This window comes from Triticum aestivum, chromosome 1D, assembly GCF_018294505.1.
Source record: "Triticum aestivum cultivar Chinese Spring chromosome 1D, IWGSC CS RefSeq v2.1, whole genome shotgun sequence".
Lineage (NCBI taxonomy): Eukaryota > Viridiplantae > Streptophyta > Magnoliopsida > Poales > Poaceae > Triticum > Triticum aestivum.
Window position 1 is genome coordinate 133130784 of NC_057796.1, and position 17909 is coordinate 133148692.

Below are 17909 nucleotides of genomic sequence, written 5' to 3' on the forward strand. Positions count from 1 at the left end.
CAAATTTATTGATTCAACACAAGGGGAGCCAAAGAATATTTGCAAGTATTAGCAGTTGAGTTGTCAATTCAACCACACCTAGAGATTAATTAGCTGCACCAAAGTGATCAGTAGCAAAGTAGTGTGATAGTTTTGATAGTAGTAGCAACAACAATAGTAACGGTAGCAGTGATAGCAATGATTTTGTAGCAAGTGCAACAGTAATAGTAGCAGTAGTAACTTAGCAGAAACAATATAAGAGAAATTCGTAGGCATTGGATGGGTGAATCTGTTGGATGATATTCATCATATAACAGTCATACCCTAGGGCGATACGACACTAGCTCCAGTTCATAAATATAATGTAGGCATGTATTCCGTAAATAGACATACGTGCTTATGGAAAGAACTTGCATGACATCTTTTGACCTACCCCCCCCCCCCCGTGGCAGCAGGGTCCTATTGGAAATTAAGGGATATTAAGGCCTCCTTTTAATAGAGAACCGGAACAAAGCATTAACACATAGTGAATACATGAACTCCTCAAACCACGGTCATCACCGGGAAGTGTCCCGACTATTGTCACTCCGGGGTTGCCGGATCATAACACGTAGTAGGTGACTATAACTTGCAAGATTGGATCTAGAACATAGATATAATGGTGATAACATAAACGGTTCAGATCGGAAATCATGGCACTCGGGCCCAAAGTGACAAGCATTAAGCATGGCAAAGTCATAGCAACATCAATCTCAGAACATAATGGATACTAGGGATCAAGCCCTAACAAAACTAACTCAATTACATGATGAATCTCATCCAACTCCTCACCGACCAGTGAGCCTACGAAGGAATTACTCACTCCCGGTGGGGAGCATCAAGGAATTGGTGATGGAGAAGGGTTGGTGATGACGAAGATCAAAGATCCCCCTCTCCGGAGCCCCAAACGGACTCAAGATCTGGTCTCCCGATGAAGAACAGGAGGTGGCGGCGGCTCCGTCTCCTGAAACACGATAATTCTTTCTCCCTCATTTTTTCCTCCAAATATGTGATTTTATAGTATCAGGGTTGAGGCCTGTGGGGCCACCAGGTGGGGACAACCCACCTGGGCGCACCTGGAGGGGAGCGCGCCCTGGTGGGTTGTGCCCACCCAGGTGCCCCCTCCGGTGGTTCTTGGCTCCAGAAATTCTCTTTTATTGAATAAAAAATCCTCGCAAAGTTTCATTCCAATCAGAGAACTTTTATTTCTGCACAAAAACAACACCATGGTAGTTCTGCTGAAAACATCATCAGTCCAGGTTAGTTTGATTCAAATCATGCAAGTTAGAGTCCAAAACAAGAGGAAAAGCATTAGGAAAAGTAGATACGACGGAGACGTATCAATATAGGATCATCGCAACACTTACACTCTACATTCGTAGTTTATTGTTGGAATCATGCATACCCACCTGAGGGCACCCTTTTTGTGCACGGGAGCCTTCTCTATAAGTTAGCCGTTGCACAAGAACCTCCATTTTACATTGTCGGAACCGTGCATATCTACCCGAGGGCACCCATTTTTGTGCATGAGAGCCTTCTCTATAAGTTGGTCGTTGCACAAGAACTCAGTTTTACATTGTAATGCCATGTCATTTTTCTAGTTGATTCCATAACCCATTCCCAATGTGTCATCGCATTGTTAGATTACATATAACCATGCACCATTTCTTTGCAGTGGACGTTGCACCCACCGTCATCACTATAAGGCGGGCGTTGCACCCACCGACACCATTCGACCCACGTGTAAGGTTTTACGTTGCATGCGCGTTAAATCGGATGTTAAAATACTAGAGAGAGATGGAGTGATAGATACCTAGATATATCATCATCGCAACCCTTACACAAGAACCTCCGTACTTCATTGTCGGAACCATGCATACCCACCCGAGGTCGCCCTTTTTGGTGCATGAGATCCTTCTCTATAAGTTGGTCATTGCATAAGAACCTCCATTTTACATTGTCGCAGCCGTGCATATCCACTCGAGGGCACCCTTTTTTTGTGCACGAGCACATTCTCTATAAGCTGGTCGTTGCACCCGCCGACACCATTCACACCAAGTGTAAGTCTTTTAGAGATGCATGTGCACTAAATCAGATGTTAAAGGACTAGAGAGAGAGGGGGAGGGAGCAGAAAAAGGGGGCGTTAGATCACATATAACCGCCGCACCCCCTCCCTCTCTCACTCTCTCCTCTTTGTGTGTGTCTAAGTGCTAATGCTTTCGGCATGGTCACCACCCTCACCGAGTGAAAGTGCAACTAATCCCTGGGTGGTTTTGGTAGTTCTTAACAACATATAGCTCATTGAACTAATACTCTTTCAAGATGATCATTTTAGAAAGTTCAATGATTGGCATGGCATGGACTGGAGATGTGAACCCCTCAAAATTCTAAGGACATATATTGGCAAAAGCTCAAGACTCTACATTTTAATTTTAGTGATCCAAGATCACATTCAGTCCATAGGAAAAGCCAATACTATTAAAAGGGGATGAGGTGTTGCTTAATGGCTTGCTTGCTCAAAATGCTTAGTGATATCCTCCAAAAGCCCTCAAACACTTTCTCAATTCAACATATGTCCTAAACCTAAAGTCAAACTCAGCTCCATCAATTTGATCTATCCGGCGCCACCGAGTTCATTTGACATAGCCATAGCCATAGCCAGAAACCCTAATCAGTTTGGTCTCACCGATAGGGATCTCGGTCCCACCGAGATGGGATTGCAAACTCTCTGTTTCCCTTCATAACGTTTTAGTCTAACCGAAATGAGCGATCGGTCCCACCGGGTTCACAATGCAAACTCTCTGTTTCCTTTTCGTAACGTTTCGGTCTCACCGAAATGAGCGATCGGTCCCACCAAGTTTGCCTGACCAACTCTCTGTTTGCCTATTACTGAAATCGGTCTCACCGAGTTCATGTGATCGTCTCATCGAGATCAAGTTATGCCCTAACCCTAGCAAATCAGTCCCACCGAGTTGATCATGTCGGTCCCACCGAAAAACCTAACGTTCACATTTTGAAATTAATCGGTCTGACCGAGTTTCACTATTCGGTCCCACCGAGTTTGGTAAATTGTGTGTAACGGTTAGATTTTGTGTGGAGGCTATATATACCCCTCCACCCATCCTCCATTCATGGAGAGAGCCATCAGAACGTGCCTACACTTCCAGCATTCATTTTCTGAGAGAGAACCACCTACTCATGTGTTGAGACCAAGACATTCCAATCCAACCACAAGAATCTTGATCTCTAGCCTTCCCCAAGTTACTTTCCACTCAGATCATCTTTCCACCATATCCAAATCTATGAGAGAGAGTTGAGTGTTGGGGAGACTATCATTTGAAGCACAAGAGCAAGGAGTTTATCATAAACACACCATCTATTACCTTTTGGAGAGTGGTGTCTCCTAGATTGGTTAGGTGTCACTTGGGAGCCTCCGTCAAGATTGTGGAGTTGAACCAAGGAGTTTGTACGGGCAAGGAGATCGCCTACTTCGTGAAGATCTACCCAAGTGAGGCAAGTCCTTCGTGGGCAATGGCCATGGTGGGATAGACAAGGTTGCTTCTTCGTGGACCCTTCGTGGGTGGAGCCCTCCGTGGACTCGCGCAGCCATTACCCTTAGTGGGTTGAAGTCTCCATCAACGTGGATGTACGATAGCACCACCTATCGGAACCACGCAAAAATCTGTGTGTCTACATTGCGTTTGCTCCCTCCAAACTCCTCCCCTTTACCTTCATATGCAATGATTTACATTCCACTGTTGTACTCTTAGAATTGCATGTGTAGGTTGATTGCTTGACTTGTGCTAAGTTGCTAAAATCTGCCAAGACTTAAAATTGGGAAAAGGCTAGATTTTTATTTGGTCAAGTAGTCCAATCACCCCCCTCTAGACATACTTTCGATCCTACACCGAGCCGCTCCGTTTGAATATCCACGTGTCGGCCGCAGAAGCACAACTACCCCCACGTGGTCGTAGTCAATGCGTACACCAATCTTGGGCCGCATGGCAATGTCCGGAAGCCACCGAAGTCCACGTCTTTTTTAAGTGCAAGGGTGCAGGGGGTGACCTCATCCACTTCTCCTCCCACTCCCGTCCACGTCTGGCCACCCTCGCTCCCTCGCCGGCGACAGAAAACCCTAAATAGCCCGCGCGTCCGCCATGGGGTTCTTCAACAACAAGGGCAAGGGAAAGTGCAAGTTCGACATCGGCGCTGACTCATCCCACGCACAACCGCCACCGCTGGACAACTTAGTGTTGGTGCCGCAGGCGGGGAGGGCTCGCCGGCCACGGGACCGGCTCTACATGCCAGTACACCATGCGCAGTACCACGTGCCACTGTCGTGGCCCAACATCAACCTCCCCCATCGCTGGCAAGTCAGGCCCCACCGCATCCCGGTGCAAGAAGTACCACGGTCACCGCGCGCGCACCTGGAGAAGGTGCGTATGCGTCGTTCCCTCCTGATGCCCGAGCAGCGCCACAACTTGGCGTGTGCGCCAAACTCCCCAACTGGGAAGTATGGTTCACCACCAAGCACGACCTGTGTCGCCGCGACGCCCGCTGCGCACCACCGCCCCTGGTGGTTGCGTAGGAGGACGAGGAGGCAGAGGCGGCATACTAGGCCACACTCAAGGAGGCACTCCAGTACGCCCCGGAGGAGTCCCAGCACGAGGAAGATGCTAAGGGAGTCCTGGATTAAGGGGTCCTCGGGCGTCCGGCCTATGTGACGTGGGCCGGACTGATGGGCCATGAATGTACAAGACAGAAGACTTCCTCTCGTGTTCGGATGGGACTCTCCTTTGCGTGGAAGGCAAGCTTGGCGTTCGGATATGAAGATTCCTTCCTTTGTAAATCGACTTTGTACAACACTAGGCCCCTCCAGTGTCTATATAAACCGGAGGGTTTAGTCCGTAGAGGCAATAATAATCATACAGGCTAGACATCTAGGGTTTAGCCATTACGATCACGTGGTAGATCAACTCTTGTAATCCTCGTATTCATCAAGATCAATCAAGCAGGAAGTAGGGTATTACCTCCATCAAGAGGGCCCGAACCTGGGTAAACATCGTGTCCCCCGTCTCCTATTACCATCGATCCTAGACGCACAGTTCGGGACCCCCTACCCGAGATCCGCCGGTTTTGACACCGACATTGGTGCTTTCATTGAGAGTTCCGCTGTGTCGTCATCAGAAGGTTCGATGGCTCCATCAGTCATCTACAACAATGCCGCCCTAGGGGAGGTTTTTCTCCTCAGCCAGATCTTCGTATTCGGCGGCTTCGCACTACAGGCCAACTCACTTGGCCATCTAGAGCAGATCGACAGCTATGCCCCAGGTCACCAGATTAGTTTTGGGAATCTGGACTATGTCGCTGATATCCGAGGAGACTTGATCTTCCCAGGGTTCACAACCCCAAACTTCGCTTTGGCCTTAGAGCCGGAGCGCATCGCTAGGTCCGGAGACGGGATTCCTGAGCCCGCCAGACTATCTGCGGTCACTAAGCCCAGTACAGGAGAGCCGGAGGAAGTAGTGTCACTGGCAACTATCTCGAAGCCGGACTCTTCTCCGGACACTGGCTCCGAACCCTCGGAGTCAGCATCGTGTGAGCTCGGTCAAGGAGTCTCCTTCCTGCCGTACTCCACGGACTCTCTTCTCTCTGGCCCAACCTCGCCTTTAAGCGAGGCTCTGGACTTGATGTGATCCCTCGTCATTATGGAGGAGCAACGTCCGAACTACGCCCAGCCTGGACTAGGGGCTGAGAGCAGGGAATTTTACGACCCACCCACCACGCACTTCATAGCCACGATCGAGGACTTAACTGACATGCTCGATTACGGCTCCGAAGACATCGACGGTATGGACGACGATGCTGGAGAGGAGCAGGCACAAAACCCGCCATTTATCGGACGTAGGACGGCCACCTCTTCGTATGACGTGTACATGGTGGATACACCAAAAGAGGGTAACGGCGATAACGAGAAGAATCCAGTCGAGGAGAAACCTCCTGAGATACAACCAAAGCGCCGACGTCAGCGGCGCCGCTCTAAGTCATGCCGTGGAAAAGACAGCAATACCGGCACGAGAGACAACAATACTCCGGACGATGCCGAAGACGAAGAAGAACCCGTCAAGCCAACCTCCGAACAGGATGATCGGGAAAATGGGCAAGTCAGACCTGATGAACAGGCCGAAAACGAAGACTCGGAGGACAGCAATTATCTTCCACTCTCCGAGGATGAGGTGAGCCTCGGCAACGAAGACTTTATCATGCTTGAGGAACCTCTCGAGCAGGAGCGCTTCAAGCGCCGGCTAATAGCCACTACAAGGAGCCTGAAAAAGAAGCAACAGCAGCTTCAAGCTGATCAAGATCTACCCAACAACAGGTGGACTAATGTCCTGGCAGCCGAGGAATATGGCCTCGAGCGCCCAACCAAAAGTTACCCGAAGCGTAAACTTCTACCTCAATTCGACGATGAGGCACTAGACCCCGTACCATCAGCACGTAACGCGGCTGACCGACCACCACGTGGCCGGGACAAAACGGAAACTCAAGCCGAATACTAGGCCATACCACCTCGCCGTAAAAGTAGAGACACAACAGCTCGGGGATATACATATGACCTGCGGCAGGACCTGGAAAAATAGAGCAGGCCAGACCAGATTGATCTACGGATCACGGGGGCGTGCCCCGACGCGCGACGATGGCTGTCCAGCCAGACGTGACAAGCATAACCACGTCCAAGCCAAAAACCGTAGACGAACTCCATCCGAGCTACGACGCGACTTGGCCCGATATAGAGGCGCCGCACACCCCCTCTGCTTCACTGATGAAGTAATGGAGCACGAATTCCCAGAAGGGTTTAAACCCGTGAATATCGAATCATATGATGGAACAACAGATCCCGCGGTATGGATTGAGGACTTTCTTCTCCATATTCATATGGCCCGCAGCGATGATCTTCATGCCATCAAATACCTCCCACTAAAACTCAAAGGACCAGCTCGGCACTGGTTAAATAGCCTGCCAAAAAACTCTATTGGCAGCTGGGAGGACTTGGAAGACGCCTTCCGCGACAACTTCCAAGGTACATACGTCCGACCTCCGGATGCCGATGACTTAAGTCACATAGTTCAAGAGCCCGGAGAGTCAGCCAGGAAATTCTGGACCAGGTTCCTAACTAAAAAGAACCAGATCGTCGACTGTCCGGATGCCGAAGCACTAGCGGCCTTTAAGCATAGCATCCGCGACGAATGGCTCGCCCGACACCTCGGCCAAGAAACGTCGAAGTCCATGGCAGCCCTCACAGCACTTATGACCCACTTTTGCGCGGGCGAAGATAGCTGGCTAGCCCGTAGCAATAATAATGCAAGCGAACCTGGCACCTATGAAGCCAGAAATAGCAACGGCAAGCCCCGACGCAACAGGCACAAGTGTCGAAACAATGGTGAAAATACCGATGACACGGCGGTCAACGCCGGATTCAGTGGCTCCAAGTTCGGCCAGCGGAAGAAGCCATTTAAAAGAAACAATCCGGGCTCATCCAGTTTGGACCGCATACTCGCTCATCCATGTTAGATCCACGGCACCCCCGATAAACCAGCCAATCATACCAACAGAAGTTGTTGGGTCTTTAAACAAGCCGATAAGTTAAATACCGAGAACAAGGAGAAGGGGTCGCAAAGTGAGGACGACAACGAGGAGCCCCGTCCGCCGAACACAGTGTTGGGGAACGTAGTAATTTCAAAAAAATTCCTACGCACACGCAAGATCATGGTGATGCATAGCAACGAGAGGGGAGAGTGTTGTCCACATACCCTCGTAGACCAAAGCGGAAGCGTTAGCACAACGCGGTTGATGTAGTCGTACGTCTTCACGATCCGACCGATCAAGTACCGAACGCACGGCACCTCCGAGTTCAGCACACGTTCAGCTCGATGACGTCCCTCGAACTCCGATCAAGCCGAGCTTTGAGGGAGAGTTTCGTCAGCATGACGGCATGGTGATGATGATGATGTTCTACCGACGCAGGGCTTCGCCTAAGCACCGCTACGATATTATCGAGGTGGATTATGGTGGAGGGGGCACCGCACACGGCTAAGAGATCAAGAGATCAATTGTTGTGTCTATGGGGTGCCCCCCTGCCCCCGTATATAAAGAAGCAAGGGAGGGAGAGGCGTCCGGCCAGGAGGAGGCGCGCCAGGAGGAGTCCTACTCCCACCGGGAGTAGGACTCCGTCCTTTCCTTGTTGGAGTAGGAGAAGGGGGAAGGAGGAGGGAGAGAGGAAGGAAAGGGGGGCGCCGCCCCCCCCCCCCCCTCCTTGTCCAATTCGGACTAGAGGGGGAGGGGGCACGCGGCCTGCCCTGGCCGCCCCTCCCCTTCTCCACTAAGGCCCATGTAGGCCCATTAAACCCCCAGGGGGTTCCGGTAACCCCCGGTACTCCGGTAAAATCCCGATTTCACCCGCAACACTTCCGATATCCAAATATAGGCTTCCAATATATCAATCTTTATGTCTCGACAATTTCGAGACTCCTCGACATGTCCGTGATCACATCCGGGACTCTGAACTATCTTCGGTACATCAAAACACATAAACTCTTAATATAATCGTCATCAAACTTTAAGCGTGCGGACCCTACGGGTTCGAGAACTATGTAGACATGACCGAGACACGTCTCAGGTCAATAACCAATAGCGGAACCTGGATGCTCATATTGGCTCCCACATATTCTATGAAGATCTTTATCAGTCAGACCGCATAACAACATACGTTGTTCCCTTTGTCATCGGTATGTTACTTGCCCGAGATTCGATCGTCGGTATCTCAATACCTAGTTCAATCTCGTTACCGGTAAGTCTCTTTACTCGTTCTATGATACATCATCCCGCAACTAACTCATTAGTTGCAATGCTTGCAAGGCTTAGAGTGATGTGCATTACCGAGTGGGCCCAGAGATACCTCTCCGACAATCGGAGTGACAAATCCTAATCTCGAAATACGCCAACCCAACAAGTACCTTCGGAGACACCTATAGAGCACCTTTATAATCACCCAGTTACGTTGTGACGTGTGGTAGCACACAAAGTGTTCCTCCAGTAAACGGGAGTTGCATAATCTCATAGTCATAGGAACATGTATAAGTCATGAAGAAAGCAATAGTAGAATACTAAACGATCGTGTGCTAAGCTAACGGAATGGGTCAAGTCAATCACATCATTCTCCTAATGATGTGATCCCGTTAATCAAATGACAACTCATGTAAATGGCTAGGAAACATAACAATCTTTGATCAACGAGCTAGTCAAGTAGAGGCATACTTGTGACACTTTGTTTGTCTATGTATTAACACAAGTATTATGTTTCCGGTTAATACAATTCTAGCATGAATAATAAACATTTATCATGATATAAGGAAATAAATAATAACTTTATTACTGCCTCTAGGGCATATTTCGTTTAGTCTCCCACTTGAACTAGAGTCAATAATCTAGATTACACAGTAATGATTCTAACACCCATGGAGCCTTGGTGCTGATCATGTTTTGCTCGTGGAAGAGGCTTAGTCAACGGGTCTGCAACATTCAGGTCCGTATGTATCTTGAAAATTTCTATGTCTCCCACCTGGACTAGATCCCGGATGCAGTTGAAGCGTCTCTTGATGTGCTTGGTTCTCTTGTGAAATCTGGATTCCTTTGCCAAGGCAATTGCACCAGTATTGTCACAAAAGATTTTCATTGGACCCGATGCACTAGGTATGAAACCTAGATCGGATATGAACTCCTCCATCCAGACTCCTTCATTTGCTGCTTCCGAAGAAGCTATGTACTCCGTTTCACACATCGATCCCGCCACAACGATTTATTTAGAGCTGCACCAACTGACAGCTCCACCGTTCAATGTAAACATGTATCCGGTTTGCGATTTAGAATCGTCCGGATCAGTGTCAAAGCTTGCATGGACGTAACCATTTACGACTAGCTCTTTGTCACCTCCATAAACGAGAAACATATCCTTAGTCCTTTTCAGGTATTTCAGGATGTTCTTGACCGCTGTCTAGTGATCCACTCCTGGATTACTTTGGTACCTCCCTGCTAAACTCATAGCAAGGCACACATCAGGTCTGGTACTCAGCATTGCATACATGATAGAGCCTATGGCTGAAGCATAGGGAACATCTTTCATCTTCTCTCTATCTTCTGCAGTGGTTGGGCATTGAGTCTTACTCAACTTCACACCTTGTAACCCAGGCAAGAAGCCTTTCTTTGCTTGATCCATTTTGAACTTCTTCAAAACTTTGTCAACATATGTGCTTTGTGAAAGTCCAATTAAGCGTCGTGATCTATCTCTATAGATCTTGATGCCCAATATATAAGCAGCTTCACCGAGGTACTTCATTGAAAAACTCTTATTCAAGTATCCCTTTATGCTATCCAGAAATTCTATATCATTTCCAATCAGCAATATGTCATCCACATATAATATCAGAAATGCTACAGAGCTCCCACTCACTTTCTTGTAAATACAGGCTTCTCCAAAAGTCTGTATAAAACCAAATGCATTGATCACACTATCAAAGCGTTTATTCCAACTCTGAGAGGCTTGTACCAGTCCATAAATGGATCACTGGTGCTTGCACACTTTGTTAGCTCCCTTTGGATCGACAAAACCTTCCGGCTGCATCATATACAACTCTTCTTCCAAAAATCCATTCAGGAATGCAGTTTTGACATCCATTTGCCAAATTTCATAATCATAAAATGCGGCAATTGCTAACATGATTCGGACAGACTTAAGCATCGCTACGGGTGAGAAAGTCTCATCGTAGTCAATCCCTTGAACTTGTCGAAAACCTTTCGCAACAAGTCGAGCTTTATAGACAGTAATATTACCGTCAGCGTCAGTCTTCTTCTTGAAGATCCATTTATTCTCAATGGCTTGCCGATCATCGGGCAAATCAACCAAAGTCCACACTTTGTTCTCATACATGGATCCCATCTCAGATTTCATGGCCTCAAGCCATTTTGCGGAATCTGGGCTCACCATCGCTTCTTCATAGTTTGTAGGTTCGTCATGGTCTAGTAACATAACCTCCAGAACAGGATTACCGTACCACTCTGGTGCGGATCTTACTCTGGTTGACCTACGAGGTTCAGTAACAACTTGATCTGAAGTTTCATGATCATCATTAACTTCCTCACTAATTGGTGTAGGTGTCACAGGAACCAGTTTCTATGATGAACTACTTTCCAATAAGGGAGCAGGTACAGTTACCTCATCAAGTTCTACTTTCCTCCCACTCACTTCTTTCGAGAGAAACTCCTTCTCTAGAAAGGATCCAAATTTAGCAACAAAAGTCTTGCCTTCAGATATGTGATAGAAGGTGTACCCAACAGTTTCCTTTCGGTATCCTATGAAGACACATTTCTCCGATTTGGGTTCAAGCTTATCAGGTCGAAGCTTTTTCACATAAGCATCACAGCCCCAAACTTTAAGAAACGACAACTTTGGTTTCTTGCCAAACCACAGTTCATAAGGTGTCGTCTCAATGGATTTCGATGGTGCCCTATTTAACGTGAATGCAGCCGTCTCTAAAGCATAACCCCAAAACGATAGCGGTAAATCAGTAAGAGACATCATAGATCGTACCATATCTAGTAAAGTACGATTACAACGTTCGGACACACCATTACGTTGTGGTGTTCCGGGTGGCGTGAGTTGCGAAACTATTCCGCATTGTTTCAAATGAAGACCAAACTCGTAACTCAAATATTCTCCTCCACAATCAGATCGTAGAAACTTTATTTCCTTGTTACGATGATTTTCAACTTCACTCTGAAATTCTTTGAACTTTTCAAATGTTTTAGACTTATGTTTCATTAAGTAGATATACCCATATCTGCTTAAGTCATCTGTGAAGGTGAGAACATAACGATACCCGCCGTGAGCCTCAACATTCATCGGTCCACATACATCTGTATGTATGATTTCCAACAAATCTGTTGCTCGCTCCATAGTTCCGGAGAACGTAGTTTTAGTCATCTTGCCCATGAGGCACGGTTCGCAAGTACCAAGTGATTCATAATCAAGTGGTTCCAAAAGTCCATCAGTATGGAGTTTCTTCATGCGCTTTACACCAGTATGACCTAAATGGCAGTGCCACAAATAAGTCGCACTATCATTATCAACTCTGCATCTTTTGGCTTCAATATTATGAATATGTGTATCACTACTATCGAGATTCAACAAAAATAGACCACTCTTCAAGGGTGCATGACCATAAAAGATATTACTCATATAAATAGAACAACCATTATTCTCTGATTTAAATGAATAACCGTCTCGCATCAAACAAGATCCAGATATAATGTTCATGCTCAACGCTGGCACCAAATAACAATTATCCAGGTCTAAAACTAATCCTGAAGGTAGATGTAGAGGTAGCGTGCCGACTGCGATCACATCGACTTTGGAACCATTTCCCACGCGCATCGTCACCTCGTCCTTAGCCAATCTTCGCTTAATCCGTGGTCCCTGTTTCGAGTTGCAAATATTAGCAACAGAACCAGTATCAAATACCCAGGTGCTACTGCGAGCATTAGTAAGGTACACATCAATAACATGTATATCACATATACCTTTGTTCACCTTGCCATCCTTCTTATCCGCCAAATACTTGGGGCAGTTCCGCTTCCAGTGACCAGTCTGTTTGCAGTAGAAGCACTCAGTCTCAGGCTTAGGTCCAGACTTGGGTTTCTTCTCCTGAGCAGCAACGTGTTTGCTGTTCTTCTTGAAGTTTCACTTCTTCTTCCCTTTGCCCTTTTTCTTGAAACTGGTGGTCTTGTTGACCATCAACACTTGATGCTCCTTCTTGATTTCTACCTCTGTAGCCTTTAGCATTGCGAAGAGCTCGGGAATCATCTTATCCATCCCTTGCATATTATAGTTCATCACGAAGCTCTTGTAGCTTGGTGGCATTGATTGAAGAATTCTGTCAATGATGCTATCATCCGGAAGATTAACTCCCAGTTGAATCAAGTGATTGTTATACCCAGACATTCTGAGTATATGCTCACTGACAGAACTATTCTCTTCCATCTTACAGTTGTAGAACTTATTGGACACTTCATATCTCTCAATCCGGGCATTTGCTTGAAATATTAACTTAAACTCCTGGAACATCTCATATGCTCCATGACGTTCAAAACGTCGTTGAAGTCCCGGTTCTAAGCCGTAAAGCATGGCACACTGAACTATCGAGTAGTCATTAGCTTTGCTCTGCCAGACGTTCATAACATCTGGTGTTGCTCCTGCAGCAGGTCTGGCACCTAGCGGTGCTTCCGGGACGTAATTCTTCTGTGCAGCAATGAGGATAATCCTCAAGTTACGGACCCAGTCCGTGTAATTGCTACCATCATCTTTCAACTTTGCTTTCTCAAGGAACGCACTAAAATTCAACGGAACAACAGCACGGGCCATCTATCTACAATCAACATAGACAAGCAAAATACTATCAGGTACTAAGTTCATGATAAATTTAAGTTCAATTAATCATATTACTTAAGAACTCCCACTTAGATAGACATCCCTCTAATCCTCTAAGTGATCACGTGATCCAAATCAACTAAACCATGTCCGATCATCACGTGAGATGGAGTAGTTTCAATGGTGAAAATCACTATGTTGATCATATCTACTACATGATTCACGCTCGACCTTTCGGTCTCAGTGTTCCGAGGCCATATCTGCATATGCTAGGCTCGTCAAGTTTAACCTGAGTATTCCGCGTGTGCAACTGTTTTGCACCCGTTGTATTTGAACTAGAGCCTATGACACCCGATCATCACGTGGTGTCTCAGCACGAAGAACTTTCGCATGGTGCATACTCAGGGAGAACACTTATACCTTGATAATTTAGTGAGAGATCATCTTATGATGCTACCGTCAATCAAAGCAAGATAAGATGCATAAAAGATAAACATCACGTGCAATCAATATAAGTGATATGATATGGCCATCATCATCTTGTGCTTGTGATCTCCATCTCTGAAGCACCGTCATGATCACGATCGTCACCGGCACGACACCTTGATCTCCATCGTAGCATCGTTGTCGTCCCGCCAACTTATGCTTCTACGACTATTGCTACCGCTTAGTGATAAAGTAAAGCATTACAGGGTGATTGCATTGCATACAATAAAGCGACAACCATATGGCTCCTGCCAGTTGCCGATAACTCGGTTACAAAACATGATCATCTCATATAATAAAATATAGCATCATGCCTTGACCATATCACATCACAACATGCCCTGCAAAAACAAGTTAGACGCCCTCTACTTTGTTGTTGCAAGTTTTATGTGGCTGCTACGGGCTGAGCAAGAATCGTTCTTACCTACGCATCAAAACCACAACGATAGTTTGTCAAGTTAGTGTTGTTTTAACCTTCTCAAGGACCGGGCGTAGCCACACTCGGTTCAACTAAAGTTGGAGAAACTGACACCCGCCAGCCACCTGTGTGCAAAGCACGTCGGTAGAACCAGTCTCGCGTAAGCATACGCGTAATGTCGGTCCGGGCCGCTTCATCCAACAATACCGCCGAACCAAAGTATGACATGCTGGTAAGCAGTATGACTTATATCGTCCACAACTCACTTGTGTTCTACTCGTGCATATAACATCTACGCATAAAACCAGGCTCGGATGCCACTGTTGGGGAACGTAGTAATTTCAAAAAAATTCCTACGCACACACAAGATCATGGTGATGCATAGCAACGAGAGGGGAGAGTGTTGTCCGCGTACCCTCGTAGACCGAAAGCGGAAGCGTTAGCACAACGCGGTTGATGTAGTCGTACGTCTTCATGATCCGACCGATGAAGTACCGAACACACGGCACCTCCGAGTTCAGCACACGTTCAGCTCGATGACGTCCCTCAAACTCCGATCCAGCCGAGCTTTGAGGGAGAGTTTTGTCAGCACAACGGCATCGTGATGATGATGATGTTCTACCGACGCAGGGCTTCGCCTAAGCACCGCTACGATATTATCGAGGTGGATTATGGTGGAGGGGGGCACCGCACACGGCTAAGAGATCAAGAGATCAATTGTTGTGTCTATGGGGTGCCCCCTACCCCCGTATATAAAGGAGCAAGGGAGGGAGAGGCGGCCGGCCAGGAGGAGGAGTCCTACTCCCACCGGGAGTAGGACTCCCTCCTTTCCTTGTTGGGGTAGGAGAAGGGGGAAGGAGGAGGGAGAGAGGATGGAAAGGGGGGGCGCCGCCCCCCCCCTCCTTGTCCAATTCGGACTAGAGGGGGAGGGGGGCGCGGCCTGCCCTGGCCGCCCCTCCTCTTCTCCACTAAGGCCCATGTAGGCCCATTAAACCCCGGGGGGGTTCCGGTAACCCCCGGTACTCCGGTAAAATCCCGATTTCACCCGGAACACTTCCGATATCCAAATATAGGCTTCCAATATATCAACCTTTATGTGTCCACAATTTCGAGACTCCTCGACATGTCCGTAATCACATCCGGGACTCTGAACTATCTTCGGTACATCAAAACACATAAACTCTTAATATAATCGTCATCAAACTTTAAGCGTGCGGACCCTACGGGTTCGAGAACTATGTAGACATGACCGAGACACGTCTCAGGTCAATAACCAATAGCGGAACCTGGATGCTCATATTGGCTCCCACATATTCTACGAAGATCTTTATCGGTCAGACCGCATAACAACATACGTTGTTCCCTTTGTCATCGGTATGTTACTTGCCCAAGATTCGATCGTCGATATCTCAATACCTAGTTCAATCTCGTTACCGGTAAGTCTCTTTACTCGTTCTGTGATACATCATCTCGCAACTAACTCATTAGTTGCAATGCTTGCAAGGCTTAGAGTGATGTGCATTACCGAGTGGGCCCAGAGATACCTCTCCGACAATCGGAGTGACAAATCCTAATCTCGAAATACGCCAACCCAACAAGTACCTTCGGAGACACCTGTAGAGCACCTTTATAATCACCCAGTTACGTTGTGATGTTTGGTAGCACACAAAGTGTTCCTCCGGTAAACGGGAGTTGCATAATCTCATAGTCATAGGAACATGTATAAGTCATGAAGAAAGCAATAGGAAAATACTAAACGATCGTGTGCTAAGCTAACGGAATGGGTCAAGTCAATCACATCATTCTCCTAATGATGTGATCCCGTTAATCAAATGACAACTCATGTCAATGTCTAGGAAACATAACCATCTTTGGTCAACGAGCTAGTCAAGTAGAGGCATACTAGTGACACTCTGTTTGTCTATGTATTCACACAAGTATTATCTTTCTGGTTAATACAATTCTAGCATGAATAATAAACATTTATCATGATATAAGGAAATAAATAATAACTTTATTATTGCCTCTAGGGCATATTTCCTTCACATAGGGGGACAGAAGAAGTTTCCCCCCAGGTCAAAACGGTGAGTACGATATACGTTACCCATATCCCCAAGAGGGAGCGCAAACGTGCACTCAGGGACGTCTACGCGATAGAGCCAGTCGCCCCAATTTCAACCCATGGTCGTCCTGCCCGATCACTTTCGATCGCAGGGACCATCCGACCAGTATCCGTCAGGGCAGTTCAGCCGCACTGGTCCTCAGCGCAAGCATTGATGGATTCCACCTCACGCGAGTCCTCATGGACGGTGGCAGCGGCCTCAACCTGCCTTATCAGGATACGGTCCACAAGATGGGCATCGATCCATCAAGGATCAAGCCCACAAAAACTACCTTTAAAGGAGTAATACCAGGTGTAGAGGCCCGCTGCATGGGCTCAATCACATTGGAAGTCGTCTTCGGATCTCCGGACAACTTTCGAAGCGCAGACTTGATCTTCGATATCGTCCCCTTCCGCGGTGGCTATCACGCACTGCTCGGACGAACTGCATTTGCTCGATTCAATGCGGTGCCACACTATGCTTATCTCAAAATCAAGATGCCCGGACCACGCGGTGTCATAAAGTTCAATGGAAACACGGAACGCTCCCTCCGTACCGAGGAGCACACCGCGGCCCCGGCAGTGGAAGTACAGAGCGGCATTATCCAGCAGAACAGTAATTTTGCGGCCAAGCTCCCGAACACTGTTAAACGAGTCCGGACTACTCCGCAGCATGACAGTCCATCTCGTCAAAAGCTCGACTAGAAATTCGGCCTCCGTCTCAGTCCCGACCAAATGGCGGCGTCACGCGCACATAACTACGCACTCAAAATACCATGGGCATAGACGGAGGCACAACTCGATTGTGGTCCATAATACGGCTCGACCTCCCCCGGGCACACATACTTTTCCTTTTATTTTTATCCTTTTTTGGTTTCTTTTCCATAGGCCCCTCACGACGGCCTGATCATCGATCCTTTCAAAGGATGGATATACCAAGGCGGCAAGCAGCATAGACGTATGAGGGAATTTCTAGGTGGTCTTCTTGACGACCACTCTACCTGTTTTTAGGACCCACACGCAGCTCCCCCTTGGTCTCGGCATGTTAAATAGCCCTGTTGCTATCGCATTATTTGTACAAATACGCTTTGACGTATTAATCAAATTATAATGAAAATAGTTTGCGGCCCAACTTACGTGGCATTGGCTTACTACTTCATTTTATTTCGCAATTCTTATCGATTGCACCCGTACACTTTGGTACGCTTTCATTCGCCAGGGGCTTCATTGCGCTCCATACTACGGCAACAAAGTCCGAACACTTTTTACAGTATAGTTCGACACCCCGAATTTAGCATTATATGCATCGGCTCCGAATCATGTCTTTGGTCAATACTTGGGTTGCCCGGCTCCTGTGCTTGCTACCTTACGTTCCGTCCTATCGGCTAGGGTAGTAAAATGAGAAC